Below are 18,207 nucleotides of genomic sequence, written 5' to 3' on the forward strand. Positions count from 1 at the left end.
ATATGTATATACGTATATACATTGTAATTCGTTACTTCTGTAACTATTAATTCTCTAGTTGCGTACCACTTACCGCGCTTGACTCGTATCGCCGTCTTTTAATTAATTTGTTGATATTTTCACGAGTCTAGTGATATATTTGAATCTACGCAAGCTGAAACATGCGCTTGTTAAACTTATCAACGCTGTTATTGCGATAAATATTACCACATGCCTCGGTAGTCGAATTGGTACTACGCCCTTCACGGAATGAGGGAGGTTCCAGGTTCGAATCCTGGCTGAGGTAATATTTTTCGCAATAATTTCTTTAGTTTTTTAAATAATTAAATCGTATAGATTTAATTCCGGGGAGGGAAGGGTATTAATGTTCCAACGATAACTGTGTTTCAAGTCCGACAAACAATTGGCGCGCAGTTTATTAAGGGGTTAGTCTACTCGAGAGAGCCAAAAACAGGCGAATTTTCAAGAATTAATTTCAGACGAAGTATCGGTGATAAATGAATGTTTTTTTTTTACTTTCTTTGTTAAAGTTTCGAGAACATGTCCAAATTTTTATGCGTTGAAAAATTTTAAGATGGCGATGAGGCACTCCTTCGCGCGCAACCATGTTTTTTAGAGGTGGTCAAACGGTGTACATGGTTTCTGGAATGTGGATGGTCTGAAACCAAAAAAAAAATATAGTCATAAACTATATTGTATTGTCTACGGAATGACGAAGCGTTTTTTCTCTCCTTGTTTTTGGCGTCAAGAAAAAAATTCCTGAATTTTTTGCTGCATTTTTGGACTCAAATTACGTGTTATTATTATTAATAATTATTGAACAAAATATTATAATGATAAAATCGTTCGTCATTCCGTAACTACTATTCCATAGAATATGTGTACCAAATTTGAAGTCGATTCATCGATTAGAACTCGAGATATCGTGTACACCGTTTTGAAAAACATAGTTTTGAGAAAAACGCGTTTAAAGTTTCGGTACTAGTTTTTTGAGTGAAAAATTGCATTTTAAGCGTCTTACCGTTAATCAGCCATTCCTGCGTCATACAGTAAACCTTCCACCTCGTAAAAATTCTCTTCGAGAGCCGATTGTGCTATTCTTCTATTAATTCTTTCTTGTTTGGAGGTCTCGAACGACCGCTTGTCAGCAATCGCAATTCGCAGCTCATCCGCTTTATCGCACATTTCGACGGCATTTGGCCCAATTTGTAAGTTCAGGACGTCCATCATTTGTAGAATACTCTCGTACCCGTGATTAAAAATGCTTGCTGCAAAATACGATGCCACTTCCACGGTTTTCGCGCCACTAAACACTCGTTTCAGAGCAAAATGATGCAATACTGGCGTGCTGTCTGTTGAAAATACTTCTGACTGACTATAAAGTATTTTTAACGACATCTGTTGGTGTCGTTAGTGTATTAGAGAAATTCAAAATTGAATGGTAAATCGTTATGTTGTACCCGCCGAACAGGTAACGATTTGCAGCAGATAGGCGTTTCGGAGCACTCCGGAGCGCTTGGGTAGGAGCTCGAAATTTCAATGAAAACGAGTTCTGGCAGGTATAAGACTTTTTGTCCCTTATTCTAGAGGGTTCAAAGGATTTTTTAAGCCAATAAAAAAAAATCGATTTTTTGACCATTCTCGAGTAGACTAACCCCTTAAGTTGGAATATATGTATATACGTATATACATTGTATGTAATTCGTTACTTCTGTAACTATTAATTCTCTAGTTGCGCACCACTTACCGCGCTTGACTCGTATTGCCGTCTTTTAATTAATTTGTTGATAAGTATAAATGTTGAGATTTTTTATTTAGGAAGACGTAATTTCTTTCCTATACCTCCTGTAGCATCTATTGCCATAAGACTGTTCTTACCTTTATAGGCTGTTTTGTACAGATGCAGTTGCTCTGGAGTGTAGTACATACAAAAAAGGGATCCATTCCTATACTACGAATAGTACCAGCACATCTAATGTGCTTTGCAAATTGTAAATTTTTTAATGGATCTGTATTTTCCAGCTGTAAACGTTTATCCATTTCCTCTTGTTTAGCTTTGCGCAAAACTGTTGTATATATAAAGTTGGTGGTAAATCATCGCCATATGTCATTATTTTACTGGCTTTTCAATAAAAAATTAGATATCTTATTTAATTTAACGTCGAGGGCAGATATTGATATTGAACTTAAATGATTAAACACTGATTAAGCTTGAAAAAATCTTAGACTGACAAAATTTTACTAAATCTTACTTTAACAAACGAAATTGATAGAAATAGCACCTGATGTTAGTTAATAAAAACTGCTGAATAAAGTAAGACTGAAGTATTTCTATTATGTAATTAATTATTTTATTAAATATTAATAAACTTTAAGTTATTACTAAGTTTTGAGCCTTTGAGATGGGCAGAATGCTTCCACTCAATATGAAAACTACTTATATGTATAAAGACCTATTTATATAAAGATGTAGCTGATCAAGAGTCGATAACGTTAATCTTCGTTAATTCTCATTCAAGAGTTGATAGAGCTAATTCTTGTTCCCAAATACTACGTCCAATCATATGTTGATACGTTTATGAGTCATTATAAAAAAGTGCGTGATCAGCCGTTTAACTGTAGCAATATAGGTTTTAAACATTTTACAGAATGTAATACACGAAAACACAACAGATTGGTAACAAACGAAGACATTCTAAATAAGCTATTGATCTTCAGATCCTTATATAAGTAGTCTTCGTACTGCATTCGGTCCAATTCCAATAGATGCGGACGCTCAAAACTTTAACTTAAAATTCATTAATAATAATTAATAAAAAAATTAATCACATAATAGAAATACTTCAGTCTTACTTTATTCAGCAGTTTTTATTAACTAAAATCTAGTGCTATTTTAATTAATTAATTTTAATTAATTTTAATTAATCTTGTTTGTTAAGATAAGGTAAAATTTAGTGAGACTTTGTTAGTCTAAGGTATTTTCAAGCCTAATCAGGGTTTAAACATTTAAGTTCAATATCAATATTTATCTCCGATGTTAAATTAAATGAGATAGTTTGATTGAAAATTTTCTAAATCTAACTTCTTTGTTTGATTTAAATAAAGAGAAATAAAAAATAAAAAATCTAATTCAACAATTACCTTTCATTTAACAAAAGCATCAAAATTGGTTTAAATTTCAGAAACAAATTTTCATTTAGCCTCACTATGCGCCGCCTGTCTTGCAACGTGACGGCAACCAACCTTCTTCAGATGCTAATACGGCTCTGTGATTGGTTTATGCCATCTTAAGATTGTATACTGAAGAGGCGGTCTTAAATATAAAAGGTCCAATTATGAATACCGGCCTATGAGACGTTCTGTTGACCACCCCTAAAAAAAGCAAGGACCGTGTTGGCAGCTGCTGCACTTAAACTTATAATCCTATCTGCGTTAAGATTTCTTTTTAAATATTAGAAAGTACATAGAATAAGATTAAAAAACTCTTTTAGTATCTTTATTAATTCCTTTGTAATTATTTCCCGAAAAATACTGTTTTAACCATCCAGCTTGCTTTTCCTTCTTTAAGGGTCCATTCAATCTTGTTGACTCAAAAAGAGGCACTTTTTTGCAAATTTTTGTTAGGTAAGGTTAAAAAGTTGTCAAAACCATTCTTTTTGCATAATTTTGCACATTTATCTATCTTTTGTCAACATTTTTCAAATATTTTTATACAAAATTGATTAGTTGTAAAATATTCACGCGCCATAGAAATGAAGCATGCAGCACTTAATATGAAATCTTAGAAAAATGTTGACAAAAGATAGATAAATATTATGCAAAAAAATGGTTTTAATGTCTGTTTTACGTTGCCTAAAAAAAATTCGCAGAAAAATGCCTCTAAAAGACTCATCAAGGTAGAATGGACCCTTAAAGTTGATTAATTAGCAAAAATCTGACACGCTCAGGCATGGTACATCGCACAGTAGTGGACGTTGTTTAAGATTGCTTAAACGTTTAACGATAGCGAAGTCGAAAATATTCAGCACGGCAATTGCGAGCAACGAGACTTGAGCAATATCGCCGTGACTTTCGACGGGACGTTTAAATGAGTAAACAGTCGAGACAAAGCATTCCTTGTTCGCTTTGTTTCCTCTGTTTATAATTATCGATCGCTCATCTCTCGGGGACTTCTCTCGGTTAAGCGTGTATCGAAAAGCCTCGAATTTGCGAGAAGCCCCCGAGAGCTTAAAGAGACACGCGCTCTTGGCGACGGGAACAGTCGCTCTCAGCTTCCCGAGTTGCCGCTGTCAATATCGAGTTGCTTGCTCCTGTTTTCGCGTACACTTAATAGATAGAGTTGCTCGCTCGTTCGCTTGCTTTATTCGCACTGCCTGCATCGGCGCTTGCTTGCGCTTTCGCGACGCGATATCTACCATCGTTATAACTGCGATACAGTTTGTAAATAGTGTATATAGAAAATAAACTGTGCTTGTCCGTCAATTCTGCTCTTTGCCTGTCTCTTCCTACGCGGTTCGTGTCCTCGCTCGCGCGCTCAGTCCGCTTCCGAACAGACGTGAATTGACATTTTTTAGATATTCACATAATTTATCATACAATAATGAGAAAATTAATTTGAAGCTGTATCTTATTTATCTGTAATTGTTTGCTATACATAAAGGTTAATGTCAGCATATTTATGGAATATCAATCAATATGTATATACCGAAACTATATTGACATTAATCTTTATGTACAGCAAACAATCTCAGATAAATAAAATAAAACTTCAAAGTAATTTTCTTATCATCTTGTATGCAGAAATATCTAATAAGTTTGTCAATATGCAAGTAATAATCCGTAATTATGCTGACATTAATCTGTATGTATAGTATATTACAGATAAATAACGGATAAAAACCTTGAAAAAGTGGCCGCAATTAGTTGCACATTCAAAGCGTTTTCGAGAGCTACGCCTACTTCTCTCCCCTTGCCTCTCCGCTCGGCCACGCTCGGTCACTTGTAGGGCTCGCCGGCCGAGCAGAGCAACAAGGGGAGAGAATAAGTAGGCGTATCTTTCCAAAATCGTCTCGAATGTGCAACTAATCTGGCCACTGAAAAGTGTGTGCAGTACGTAATGATACGTTCACTGCTGTGCGATATACCATGGCTGAGCGTGCTAAATTTTCTCAAATTGTTTGGTCGACTTTGAATGCCTTCCTTTAACAAGCATTATATTCGACCGTTTTCGTATAAACGTTTTTATTCATTCTACAGAATCTGAAAGGACAATCGGTAATTTTGGGGTACTCGTATAACCGAAAAAAAAGTTAACCTAAAAATGTATGCCACATTCATTATAAATGTACAATAAAATAATATTTTTTCAATAATATTTTAAGTGAAAAATAATAGAACTTACTCCTTGAATACTAGCTCTGAACTTTTCCTCTTCTCGCCTATCCTTGAAATCAATCGAATTCACTAAATTCACTGAATTCGCTAACTTAAACTTTTGCTTCACTCGATCTTCGGATGGCGATCAATCCATAAACGTATAATAGATTGACTCGCACTCGCGACGATTGGTCGGTGATAACCGCCAATGACAGGCGTACAGAAAATGGCCGTATCGCAAAGATGAAGAAAATGGCCGTCACGCAGAGACAAAGAACGTGATTGGTTGAGGGACGCACATGCGTATCCGACATGTGTCTCCGTCATGTGTGTGTTTTAGAAAGCGCCGCCAGAGCGCGCGATACACGTATCGAAGTCGTCTCAATCGAAAGACAATCCATTGTTGCGCTGCGCACGTGAGGAGACATATGTGAGTATTATGGTCAATTCAGACATAATTGTGACATGCCTTTACCGTGACCGTACCGTGACTACCGTGACTGTACCGTGCACGGACAGAAAGATTAGTTTATAAAAACGATGAGATTTACATAGAAATATTTATATGTAATCGTGACCGTACCAGTGCCGGCTGGTCCGTATTCATGGCTCACGGTCACCATGATTAGCGACGTTATTTTTACAAATACGGCTCGCACAGTACGACGTTTACGTTCGAACACGTTTCCGATGAAAACACCTCGTACCGGCTCGAGCCGTATTTGTAATAAAAATAACCTCGCCGATCATGGCAACCGTGCAACCATGAATACAGACGGGCCGGCATTGGTCACGGTTACATAAAAACATTTCTATGTAAATCTTATTATTTTTATTGACTAATCTTTCTGTCTTTGCACGGTACAGTCACGGTACGGGCACGACACAGTTACGTCTGAATCAACACTTTAAGCGTTTACTATCCTTTGTATTTTTTTTAATACTAGAAAACATTTATAAAATATTTCACCGTTTCTTTATTAATGTATAATTTGTGTATGAAACAGAGCGAAAAAAAAGCGATGAACGACTTGGAGAAACTTGCGCTGCTTTCGCAGTAGAAGAATCGATCCCCGTCGGGATCGAGAGATAATAAGAAGAAAAGAGATCGAGACAGAGAAAAGGAAAATGACGATTTGAGGAGACAAATAGATAGACAGAGAAAGAAAAAACAAGAACAGGCAGCCAAAGAAAAACAGGAGAAGGAGAAGTTAGTATATTGCTTTATTTTTAAATTATAAAATTACATATGCAGGGTAACCTTTGCAATAAACGCTGAGGAACGATAAGTCGCGCAGAAAGGATTATTTTTTTTGTCAAGCAACCCATGTTCTTTGACGCGTCATTTAGGAACTCCGCGCAGACAAGTTTTAAGTAACATTTATTACAATTATGAGTAATTATTTATTTATTGTTTCAAGTACACTTGCAGAAAGTTTACAGAAGTTTACGTTTAAAGTATCTATCCTGATTGCATTCATGACACAATCGTAACATTGATTGTCGGACTCTAGCGAACATTTGAGATCATGTTGCGACCAACTGTAGCGCAGAATACAATCAAGTTCAGGGTGGACACTTTGAAAACTTGTAAACTGTCTCAAATGTACTGTAACGTTGCGGCCCGCCGCTTCGTGGCAGCGCCCCGCCGCCGTCACAAGGCGCGGAAATTTGCGCCCAGGGACGAGCCAGAGAGGCGATGACGAGATCTCCAGAGGCCAAAGAGTCGATATCGTTTCCGCGTTTTGACTATTCTTTTATTTTCATGTGTAATTATAATGCGCGCGGCGCCTCACCCACACCACGGCGAATCTTCGAGGGAGTACCGATAGCGAAAGGGGTCCGGGAGGACCAAGGACCGAGGAGGGGTGGCGAGAGCGGAAACTACAGGGATCACGGGCGGCGAGAGCAACGCGGCAGGCGTGCGGCGAAAGGGGCAGCGATGGACAAGGCCACCGATAGCGGGGCCCCGGGTACCGGGGAAAACCCGGCCTCAGCAATCTGCCTCCACGGAATACCGGCCCGCGGGGTGACTGATGACCGCCCCGAGGGCAACCGGAGGCACACCGGTCAGAACAAAGTCTAGTCCGCTGCCCAGGGACAAATTGAAGAAGTCGCTACGCCGCTGAGGGACCGTTGCGCGCCCCCGATGGACCCACCTTACGACGATCTTGCGTTAGAATATCGCGCGAGCTTGCAAGCTCGCTCTCGATTGGTTGGCACGCCCCTACGGAAGGGGGTGCCGCATCGATTCCGTTATCGAGCGAATCTAGCGAGACACTCTCTGGTCGTCCGTCGGCGAGTGCGAACGTTTTTTTTAAAAGCTACGCGATAGCCGCCCCGAGTCGGGAAAATCTGTTGCGCTGCGGCGATCCTCCATACGAGGTGACGGCAAGGAGCCCTACGAGGAGACATCACACCGGTGAGGTTGCCCGCAGTAATTAATCGCGAAATGTAACGCCACGACGCCGCCCTCCGGTGCACGCTCTCGTCCGGGATAACGTTGTAATATCGCGACGCGTGCGGTCCCTTGAGACCGCGTATCGAATGGCGATCGACAGCGAGAGCGAAGGGCCTCGGGATGGTATCGTGGCCGCGGAATTGAAGTAAAGACGCGATTGCGAGCCTTTGGAGATCGCGATAGATTCGTGGCGAAGTCTGTTGCTGCGCGTCCGTTTCGCATAATGTCCGCGCTCGTGGTTGTGCCTCGCGCTTTCCGTGTTCCCGGCGTATCAAATTACCAAACATTGCTCTTGTGGAATTTCGCATGCGTCGGCACATCATTCGCGTTAATCGGCCGTCTATGAGTAGCTAATTGCCTCAGAGAATCGTGCGTGTTAGGGTAGTTATGTTCGGATGCGTTGTTCGGTGATTGCGTGTTATTATTGCTCGCGGTAATCCCGCACAGGTTCCTCGCGTTTCTTCCAGTATTTCGCGCTACGCCGATTGCCTCGGCGTCCCGTTTTCGCGTTCGGAAATCCCTGAGGACAGTATTGTCTTTGCCCGAATGACTGGCGCTACCTTTGGTCATTTCTCGCGTTAGATTAAGTCCGTATTTTCGCGTCTCCTTGCGATTGCGCCAAAATTGATCTCGCGTTATTGTGTTGCGTTCGATCCTCATTACGTTGGGACGTGGCTTACGCCACGATTCATACTTGCGTTAGGCTTAAGATAATTGGCGACAGAATTCTCGCGCGACTCCCGGCGTTGCGTTCACGCACTCCGAGCGTGAGGTATCGTCCTGTCGCGACTTTTCCTGCGAGATCTTATTTTCTAATTCCGTGCTTATTTCGTGTTTACCGTCGATGTTCCATATTACTTGTAAGTTTTGTCATACTGTTCTGAGATAATCGCAGCGCCTTCTGAGCGTTACTATACGATAACGCAGTACCTCGTTTATTCTGGTGTCCGCGCTATTACTAATTCTTTTGTTTCATTTCTGACGCTCGCGCGACTGATGATATGATTTGTCTGACCGACCGAAGCCGACTCGGCTTTTATTGGTTCACGCGTGAAATTCTAACGAATAAATGTTATTTTGATTTGTTAATTGCTTGAGTTCGTGGCCTTATTTATGGCGTGTCACCCCGCCGAATATCGCGCCGCCCTTCATCACCCCCGCCCCAGCCCTTAGGTCGAGCTAGCCGATTCCTCGCACATCCGCACGTCTCGCTTTGCGTCTCGTGTTGGCTTTCTTTCGCGATTTCGCGGACGCGCGTTGACGCGTCTGGCGCCCAACGGTAAAATCGTTTCGCGAAGTGTCGGAGGTGCGAGGGAATCGTCGGAGAGGCCCGTCATCCCGTTCTCCTTACTCCTTTTGATCCGGCACACGTCCCGGAGCGGTCCGGGAGTGAAAAAGTCGTGACAGTACTTGAAACAATAAATAAATAATACATCTCATAATTGTAATAAATGTCACCTAAGTCTTGTCTGCGCGGTTGTAACTCCTCTAAACGACGCGTATAGGGGTTGTTTGACAAAAAATGATCTTTTCTGCGAGATCTATTGTTCCTCAGAGTTTGTTGCACAGGTCCTGATTCAATCTGTATAGTTGTAGCAACACAATTCATGTAATTTTGTTTATTATAAATATAAATGATTTAGGAAACGGAGAGAGGAACGAGACAGAAAGAAACACGTAGCCAAAGAAAGAAATATAGAAGAAATGGATATTACAAAAGAGGATGAGGATGAAGATGAGGATGAGACAGAGAGAGAGGAAAATAAAGAAAATAAAGGACAGAAATAAAAAAAAGGGGACAAAAAGGAGGACGGAAACTGGACGAAAGAAACCAGATGTAAGTTACATTGACCACATTACAATTACTTAAAGAAGGGGATGTAAAAGTCACCATTTTGTGCCCTAAACAGAAACCTGTAAAACACGCTTTGCTATCCTTTTTTAGGCTGAAAGAAGAAGGAAATAATAATTTTTCACCAGGAAATTGAGGGAAATATTTTAGAAGCGATAAATGTCTTTAAAATGTGTGTCAAAATAGCTGTGTTTAAGCAGTTTAACTGCATTTTTATTTGTTGGGCCCAGTAGAGCTCAAGTAAATTTTTTAAATGGGAATTCTCCTATTTTGTAGTGCATCATCTTTCTCTACTAAATAATTTCAACAAATTTTGTCTATATATTTTTATTTGCCTAGTACTTTTTGAGTGGTGTAAAATTTATTAAATGGAAATGTAATGCTTGTTAAACTGCTCAAACACAGCTATTTTGACATACATTTTAAAGACATTCATTATCGCTTCTAAAATAATTCCCGCAGTTTCCTGGTAAAAAGATTATTTCCTATTTTTTCAACCTCACCTGTAGCAAAGTGTGTTTTACAGGTTCCCGCTAAGGGCACAAAATGGCGATTTTTCACCCTTTTTTTTTTAAGTCATTGCTATTTAGTTAAGTAATCTATTGCTTTGATTGTTACATTTCCGTGTAGTTATTATTTCTCAAGAGCGCAGCGAGCGAGGGGTAGAGGAGGGCAGAGAAGCTGGAGAGGGACAAGAGGAGGAGGAAGCTGGAGAGGAGCAGGGCGAGGACATCGAGGCTACAGGGGTGGCCAGAGAGGTGGCCACATGGGTGGCTACAGAGGTGGCCAAAGAGGTGGCCACATGGCTGGCTACGGGGGTGGCCAGAGAGGTGGCCACATGGGTGGCTGCGGGGGTGGATACAACGGACCATTATACCAATTTCTTCACAACGTCAATCCGTTTTAATAAAAATATAATTAAAAAATAATCAGTGCAATATATATTTCGTCAAACTCCTTTTCCTACTTATAATTATATAGAAAATAGTTTCTTTTTCAAGCTCGAGTTAATTACTGTTTTTGCCACTCTACATACAGATAAGCAGAAATTTTTTAAAGTGCGTACTTAGAGTCAATGTATCTTTTTAAATATTGATCGTAGCGCTTTGCGTCACACAGTGGGCTGAAATGGAAATCTAGCTAGACAAAACTAAAAAAAATTATTATTTTTAAATAAATCAAATAACATAGTAAAGTATTATACTTGTAGAATGCAGATTATATCATAATAAGGCCGGTAAAATATTCTGATGTTATGACAAAGCTCATAATAACAAAGTTTCTCAGAGCAACTAGTTATTGGAAAATTATACTGTGTTTTTACATAATTATAAAAGTATATTATTGCAATTAAATTGTAATATTTTTGTGTTTGTTTAAAAGGGTAAATTACGTTTTTTTAGTGTACGTTGTGTTTTATTTTAATTCTTGTATGTTCAAAAAAATTTAATGAAAAGTAAGTATTACTTTTTATTGTGTAACTAGTATGCATTTTTGCATAGAAAAAACTTTTTCCGACTTTAACCAAGATAATCAATTATTAGATTCTTTGTAGTACATATTTTAAGCACTGTATAAAATGACAACTTTTGCAAATATTCCACCTTCTAACAGTAGATTTTTGTAAGTGCGTAAATATGATTGAAAAATTATCCAAATTACGGAATTAATTTTTCATAAAAGATAAAAATTATTTATTTAAGTTTGGTGGAACAAAAAAATCTAATTTTATTCACAATATAAAATGTTTATAAAATCTCTCTACCCCCTTGAATAATTTTTCAATATTATTTACGCATTGCACTTAAAAAAATCTACTGTTAAAAAATAGAATATTTCCAAAAGTTGCAAAAAGTAACACATTATTTATATAGTCCTTAAAATATGTACTACAAAGAATCTAATTATGGTTTGATTTTTTTGGATGAAGCTGAATGAAGCTTTTTCTACTCAATAATGTATACTAATTACACAATAAAAAGTAATAGTTACATTTCATTAAATTTATTTAAACATACAAGAATTAAAGTAAAACACAACGTAAACTGAAAAAAACGTAATTTAACCTTTTAAACAAACACAAAAATATTGCAATTTAATTGCAAAAATATACTTTCATAATTATGTAAAGACAATATAATTTTCCAGTAACTAGCTGCTCTGAGAAACTGTTATTATAGGCTTTGTTATAACACAATCAGAATATTTTACCGGCCTTATTATGATATAACCTGCATTATAAAAACATAAATAATATTTTACTACGTTATTTGATTTATTTAAAAAATATTGATTTTTTCTAGTTGTTTAGATAGTTGTAAAATAGAGCGAGATAGAAGAAGTTAGCAACAGCGCTCGGGTAGCGACAAAGGCTAGGGGAGCGCGGCGAGGAAGGTTAAGCCGATAGTGTTTTGTTGATTCCGATCCGTGCTTGCGGCGAAGAAAGCGCGCGAGGCAGATCGTCGCAACATTCGGTAGCGAAAGCATCGTTTCGGGAATCGCTGAATTCCTCGGTCCGCATAATCTTGTATTCCCGGTGTATAAGGGATATATTTCGGAACGGATGTACGCGAACGTTACACCGTGCGTGCGTGCGTTATATACAGAAGATAAGAAAAGGACGAATTACATTCCCGAGGAGATAAAGCTAAGGAAGCAGTACGACGTATTCGCAGCTAAAGACGAGACGACGCTTGCCCTTGTGATGATTGCGAGGCCACATCCCAGATTGTCTGCCCGGCGAATTAGCTGTTTGCATCAATGCTAAGTACATCTGTTTATTTCCGATTGAATATTCGGATAAGCGTGTCTCACGCCTCGTTAATGCCTTTCCGACAAGCTTCGGATAAGTCGGTCATACGACTGCTATACAAATTACTCTCAATAGTGCGGATTATATTGTTTGGTCGAGAAAAAGCCCACGCGGTGTTTCCGTGTTAATGGCGTGGGTAAATCTGAAGAATAGTGGCCTCCTCACCGATTTCGTTCAACTTGGGCTTAATCGACGCGTTTTTGCACGAAACGACCGAATCTGGCAGAAAAAAGTGTCGCTCTGCCCCGCGAAGCGAGATATTAACGGTTAAAGTTGACGACTATCTGGTTATGATTCCTGTCATACCGACGCGATGTAGCGACTGGTAGCGAGTAAGTACATACATATTTATGTGTACTTTTCACATACCAACTATTCTCTGCTTTAACAAATTATTTATGTTTTGTTAACTTAAACGCTTAATAACTGTAACAGAAATAATTTGTTAAAGCAGAGAATAGTTGGTATATGAAAAGTACATGTAAATATGAACTTTTCATATACCAACTATTCTCTGCTTTAACAATTTTATTTCTGTTTCGTTAACTTCAACACTTAATATCTGTAACATAAATAATTTGTTAAAGCAGAGAATAGTTGATATATGAAAAGTAAATATTTATGTATACTTTTCATATACCAACTATTCTCTGCTTTAACAAATTATTTATGTTTCGTTAACTTAAACGCTTAATATTTGTAACAGAAATAATTTGTTAAAGCAGAGAATAGTTGGTGTATGAAAAGTACATGTAAATACGAAGGGGGGCCTTCGGCCTCCCCCCCTCGCACTCCCCAGCGGTTGAAAAAGCGTGGAAATTAACATAATTTATGATATTAACATAAATTTATGACAAATTAATAAATTATTTAATAGAACATAATGTGATAAGTAATAAAATACATTGTCCAAAGTACAATAATAAATTAAAGTTAAACAGAGATAATTTCTCATTTTGTTGTCACGTGATCTGCTGCATGCGCGTGCGGCCACTGAGCATGCGCGTGTGGCCGCAGGGCATGGTCGTAGTCGCTGCATCTCATCGGTATGACAGGAATCATAACCTGATTCCTGTCAACTTTAACCGTTAATATCACGCTTCGCGGGGCAGAACGACACTTTTTTCTGCCAGATTCGGTCGTTTCGTGCAAAAACGCGTCGATTAAGCCCAAGTTGAACGAAATCGGTGAGAAGGCCACTATTCTTCAGATTTACCATGCATTTACCGTGCATTTACGTTATAGATCTCGATGTATTCGTGTGAACGGCACGTGTCGAGTTTCCTTTTATATATCTTTTGCGTTCATCACATATCTTTAATTATAATATTTGTCCTTCTGACTTTCGACGTACCAAAAATAGATATGTGAATTAATTAGATATTCCGATTCTTTGCGTTTATTTTTTGATAAATGATAACCTTTCTTTTAGTGTTATTTACTAGAACATTCATGCACGATTTTGCGTTGATAATTAGCTCTTAAATCCTTCGATTCTCGTTGTGTTCTTTACTTTACGATTACTAATCAATAGCGCGTATATTATTTGGCTAACTCATATTCTAAATTTACGTGTGTGATATATTACTCAGATATTTCGTTATACTATATATGTTGCTTTCAATATCAAGCGATCACACTTGCTTAAAATGTATTGTGCTTATTGCGACTAAACCTGCGGTTTATTTAATATTCTTTTTATCAAATAACATATATTTAAGGATATTTACACAATTTTGTCTATAATCCGATTCGGCTGACGTTTCATCCTGCTGCTCTGCGTAATTTACAAAGATATCTTCAGTGTAAAATAAATATTTTTAGTTTGAAGCTATTTACGTTTTCATTTTAATTAGTACACAATTTCGAAACATTCTTAAAACCGGGATTCGGATTCTTTAAGCGAACTAGCATCGGTTGGCTGAAAAGTCATACCATTTCAAACACTAGTTTTGTCCAGCTAGATTTGCATTTAATCCGACTGTGCGTTATAAAAAGTTTATTGATAGAACTCTTCGGGGCGACCAAAACTTCTGTCAAAACTCCTGAAAAAAATTGTTTAATTTTAGGGGTTGCACTTTAAAAGGCTGTAACTTTTGAAATATTGGTCGGAGCGTTTCGGACCCTTATAATTTTCGATAGTACTCCTCGGGGGGCCACCAGAACTCCAGCGAGAATTCTGATAAAATAATTTTTTAATTTTAATTGCGGTACTTTGAGAGGCTGTAACTTTTGAAATATTGGTTGGAGCGCTTCGGACCCTTATAGTTTTTGATAGAACTCTTCGGGGGGGCCACCAGAATTCCAGCGAGAACTCAGGTAAAATAATTTTTTAAATAAAAAGGGAAAAAACGGCTATGGGAGTCAGACGCGGTTATCCGTGCGTAAGGAATCATAAGTGATTCTTTGCAATCTGTCAAAAACTGTCAAAATAGAGTCAATGGAATCTTTCGGTGCCGCCATAGCAACATCGTCTACATAACGGTAATAAAAAGGTAAATAAAAGTTTAAAATCTGCAACGCCCTGCTCTCCAAATCCTGCATCACCAGATCCGCAGCAATTGGGGACAACGGAGAGCCCATCGGAGTACCAAATTTCTGTTTGTAAATAATTTTATTGAACAAAAAATAAGTTGAGTGTTTAGGATTAATTCTAAGGTCTTCAAAAACTCTTCTTTTGGGATCTGACAATTAGTCGCGATGGTCGGCCATCTTAAAGACACGCTTTGAATCACAAGTTCAGTAGGTATATTGATGAATAGGGAGACCACATCCAACGAAATCAAGGAAAACTCATCGCTAATCTCCATCCCGTTTAGTTTATTCACTAGCTCGAAGCTATTCTCGACATGACTGTACGGTTTGGGAAGACTCTCAGAAATAATCCTACGCAAAAACTCAGCTACTGGGTATGTTGGACTGTCAATAGAAGAGACAATAATCCTCAGCGGGTTTCCGGGTTTGTAAATTTTTGGCAATCCGTAAGCTCTCGGCAAAATCCCGTCACTGCAAAGTAATTGCTTATATCTAATTTCCGATATGTATTTACAATTCTTCCATCTCACCAGAACGTCTCTAACATTCTTAGAAAGAGTATTGGTAGGATCTTTAGCAACCTGGACATAGGTATTCGAGTCTTGTAATAATTCTGTCATTTTCAGTAAATAATCGTCTCTATTCATAGCGACCGTGCAGTTACCTTTATCGGCTCTGGTAAAAAGAATGTCAGGATTATCATTGATAAATTGCTTAGTAGAACGAACGGATTGTGAGAGCAGCAAATAAAGTGGAGACTTCTCACTTGAAGACGAAAAGATACTATTGATAATCGGGATCGAACGATTTCTAATGTTTAACAGAGTATTAACGTGCATTTTACTGTTACTGCCTTCAATGCTTTTAAGAAGTTCAATAATAATATTCTTTTTGTTATAAGAAGGCAACGAGAAATTGTCTCCCAACTGCAACAGACACTGAACATTATCCGGAATCTGAATGGAAGTCAAATTGATAAACCATTTGTCTTTTAACGTATTCAAAAGAGAGCCACTTTCATTGTCCGAAAAGTCACGGGGTTTTAAGAAAATATTGTAATTTTCTGTCAAATTAGTGTTGAGAGCCTTAGTCGAACAGGTAACAGACGACTTGACAATGTAATGGATAGGCTTAATATTATTTAGCTTATCCAGGTTATGTTTCCGAATTAGCCACTCGAATTATTTGTCCAAGTTGCTCTGCTCCAATTTCCGTAACCTAGACATAGCGTTCATTTGTGTATTAAAAAATTCATTATATATATACATGGGTAAATGCCGTGAAATTTGTTTAGTGAGATAGAAAATCCGCGTTTGTGATTTGTTAACAGTCCTGTACGCATCGTTGATCTCAATTTTAAGAAGTTTTGAAGTAAATGCACTGGTTAAACGTCTGAACTTCACGATAATATTTTGATGCGAAAAATACGGAGTACAATTATTATATCGAAAAAGATGTTGTGGAGTAATGTCATTAAGCAAACAAAATTTTAAAAATCTAATGCGGAATTTACTCTTGATGTTAGTCCTCTTGGACTCTTGGCTTTGATTCATTGTTTCAATGTCAGGACAATCTGATGTCCAAAGGTGTCAAAAATAAATTCAAAATATGTGTATTGACGCATATCTTCCAGCCAGCGTAATTAAAAATCAAAAATTTGTAAGGGACTCCCCAAGATTTAAATAGAAAGGAAAAAAAACGGCTATGGGAGTCAGACGCGGTTATCCGTGCGAAGGAATCATAAGTGATTCTAGTAAACATTATATTTAATAAAACTCATACGTTTCGGCTCGGGATTGAGCCATCTTCAGTGAAGTATAACAAAAACCATTTACTCTTATTCACCAAAGCCGGTACAGCGAGTCTCAGAATTTACAGATCCGATACTTTGGCAAACGAATTCCTGTCTGTAACGACATAACAATGGTAAAAAGGCCAAGATCGCCGTAAATAAAGTAACAGATGTTATAGAGACTCACCCGAAAGCCAAAGAGAAGGAGAGTATTACAAGCCATAGCGAGGAAATATAAATTAATCGCAATAGAACGAGTTCAATATCAGAAGCGAAATCAACGTGCTTATCAGGACGACGGCTTAGAAATTTCTAACGTATAAAAATTTTGAAGAGTCATGATACACATTTACTAACCGTGGCAAAATAAACAGTGAGAAAAATGAAGGATAGACAGTATAAACATAGGGACATGTGAAGTCACTAAAAGAAAGGCGTATGTATTACCAATGAGCATGATTTACAATTTTTCAAGAACAGAAGCATAAGCATGATGAAGGAAATCAGTATCAGTTTGCAAATTGATACTGTTTTTTTGCAGTCTGATATGAGTCATTTCCGACACCGATCTTTTTAAAGCAAATCTCTCTCTGTCAAGAATCTTGACGTTCTCCCAATCAAATTCATGGTCAAAATTAATTCTGTGCTCCGTAATAACTGATAATGTTGTAGTATTCCAACGAATGTATAAATAATTTTTTAATTTTAGGGGTGACCCTTTGGAGGGCTGTTACTTTTGAATTATCGGTCGGAGCGCTTCGGACCCTAATAGTTTTCAATAGAACTCTTCGGGGGGCCACCAGAACTCCCGCGAAAACTGCCAATTTCCGGAAAAAAATTACCCCTCGGGACTTACGGGGACCTTCAGGCTAACGGATTTTTGTTTTTTTTGTACTTACTGTACTTGAGAGTTATCATTCGGACATCAATTTCCCAAAGTATTAAGGTTTTTCAGAAAAACTCGAGAAAATCGACTTTGAAGAATTCCGAGCGCGCTATGGTACACAGAATTTTAATTTTAATGTAAAATTTATCAAATTCACGTTAATTAATATTTAATCGTTTTCAATTTCGTTTTCAATGAAAAGTTTACACCTTTTTATTTTGAATATTGGTACAAAAATGAAAAACGTCAGGTAGGAAATAAAATAATTTTATATTTTTGAAAATTACGAGAAAATACAGCGCAAAAATGATATTAATAAAAATATTGTTTAATTTTTAAAAGTGAATTATATGATATGAAATATATAGTTTAAAATATATTGTATACAGTCGTTTTACACGTCAATATTGCACGAACCAGGATGATATTCATCGTAAAAGTAAGGGAAACAGTAAGTTTCACGGCATCTAGCACACCGTACGAACGCAGATAT

General features: G+C 37.8%; 1 protein-coding gene and 1 long non-coding RNA gene across 2 annotated transcripts in view; one reads left to right on the top strand and one right to left on the bottom strand.

Annotated features, from left to right (window-relative positions):
• Positions 1-18,207, bottom strand: part of LOC143906407 (uncharacterized) — a 186,325-nt gene that overhangs the window by 58,712 nt on the left and 109,406 nt on the right. The window lies entirely within an intron of this gene.
• LOC143906411 (uncharacterized) lies at positions 5,741-9,648 on the top strand. Its single transcript, XR_013259507.1, has 3 exons — positions 5,741-5,806; positions 6,384-6,586; positions 9,481-9,648. It is a non-coding gene; the product is annotated as an uncharacterized LOC143906411 (long non-coding RNA).

The sequence above is a fragment of the Temnothorax americanus genome, unplaced genomic scaffold (genome assembly GCF_048541705.1).
Source record: "Temnothorax americanus isolate GAGA-0224 unplaced genomic scaffold, ASM4854170v1 Scaffold70, whole genome shotgun sequence".
Lineage (NCBI taxonomy): Eukaryota > Metazoa > Arthropoda > Insecta > Hymenoptera > Formicidae > Temnothorax > Temnothorax americanus.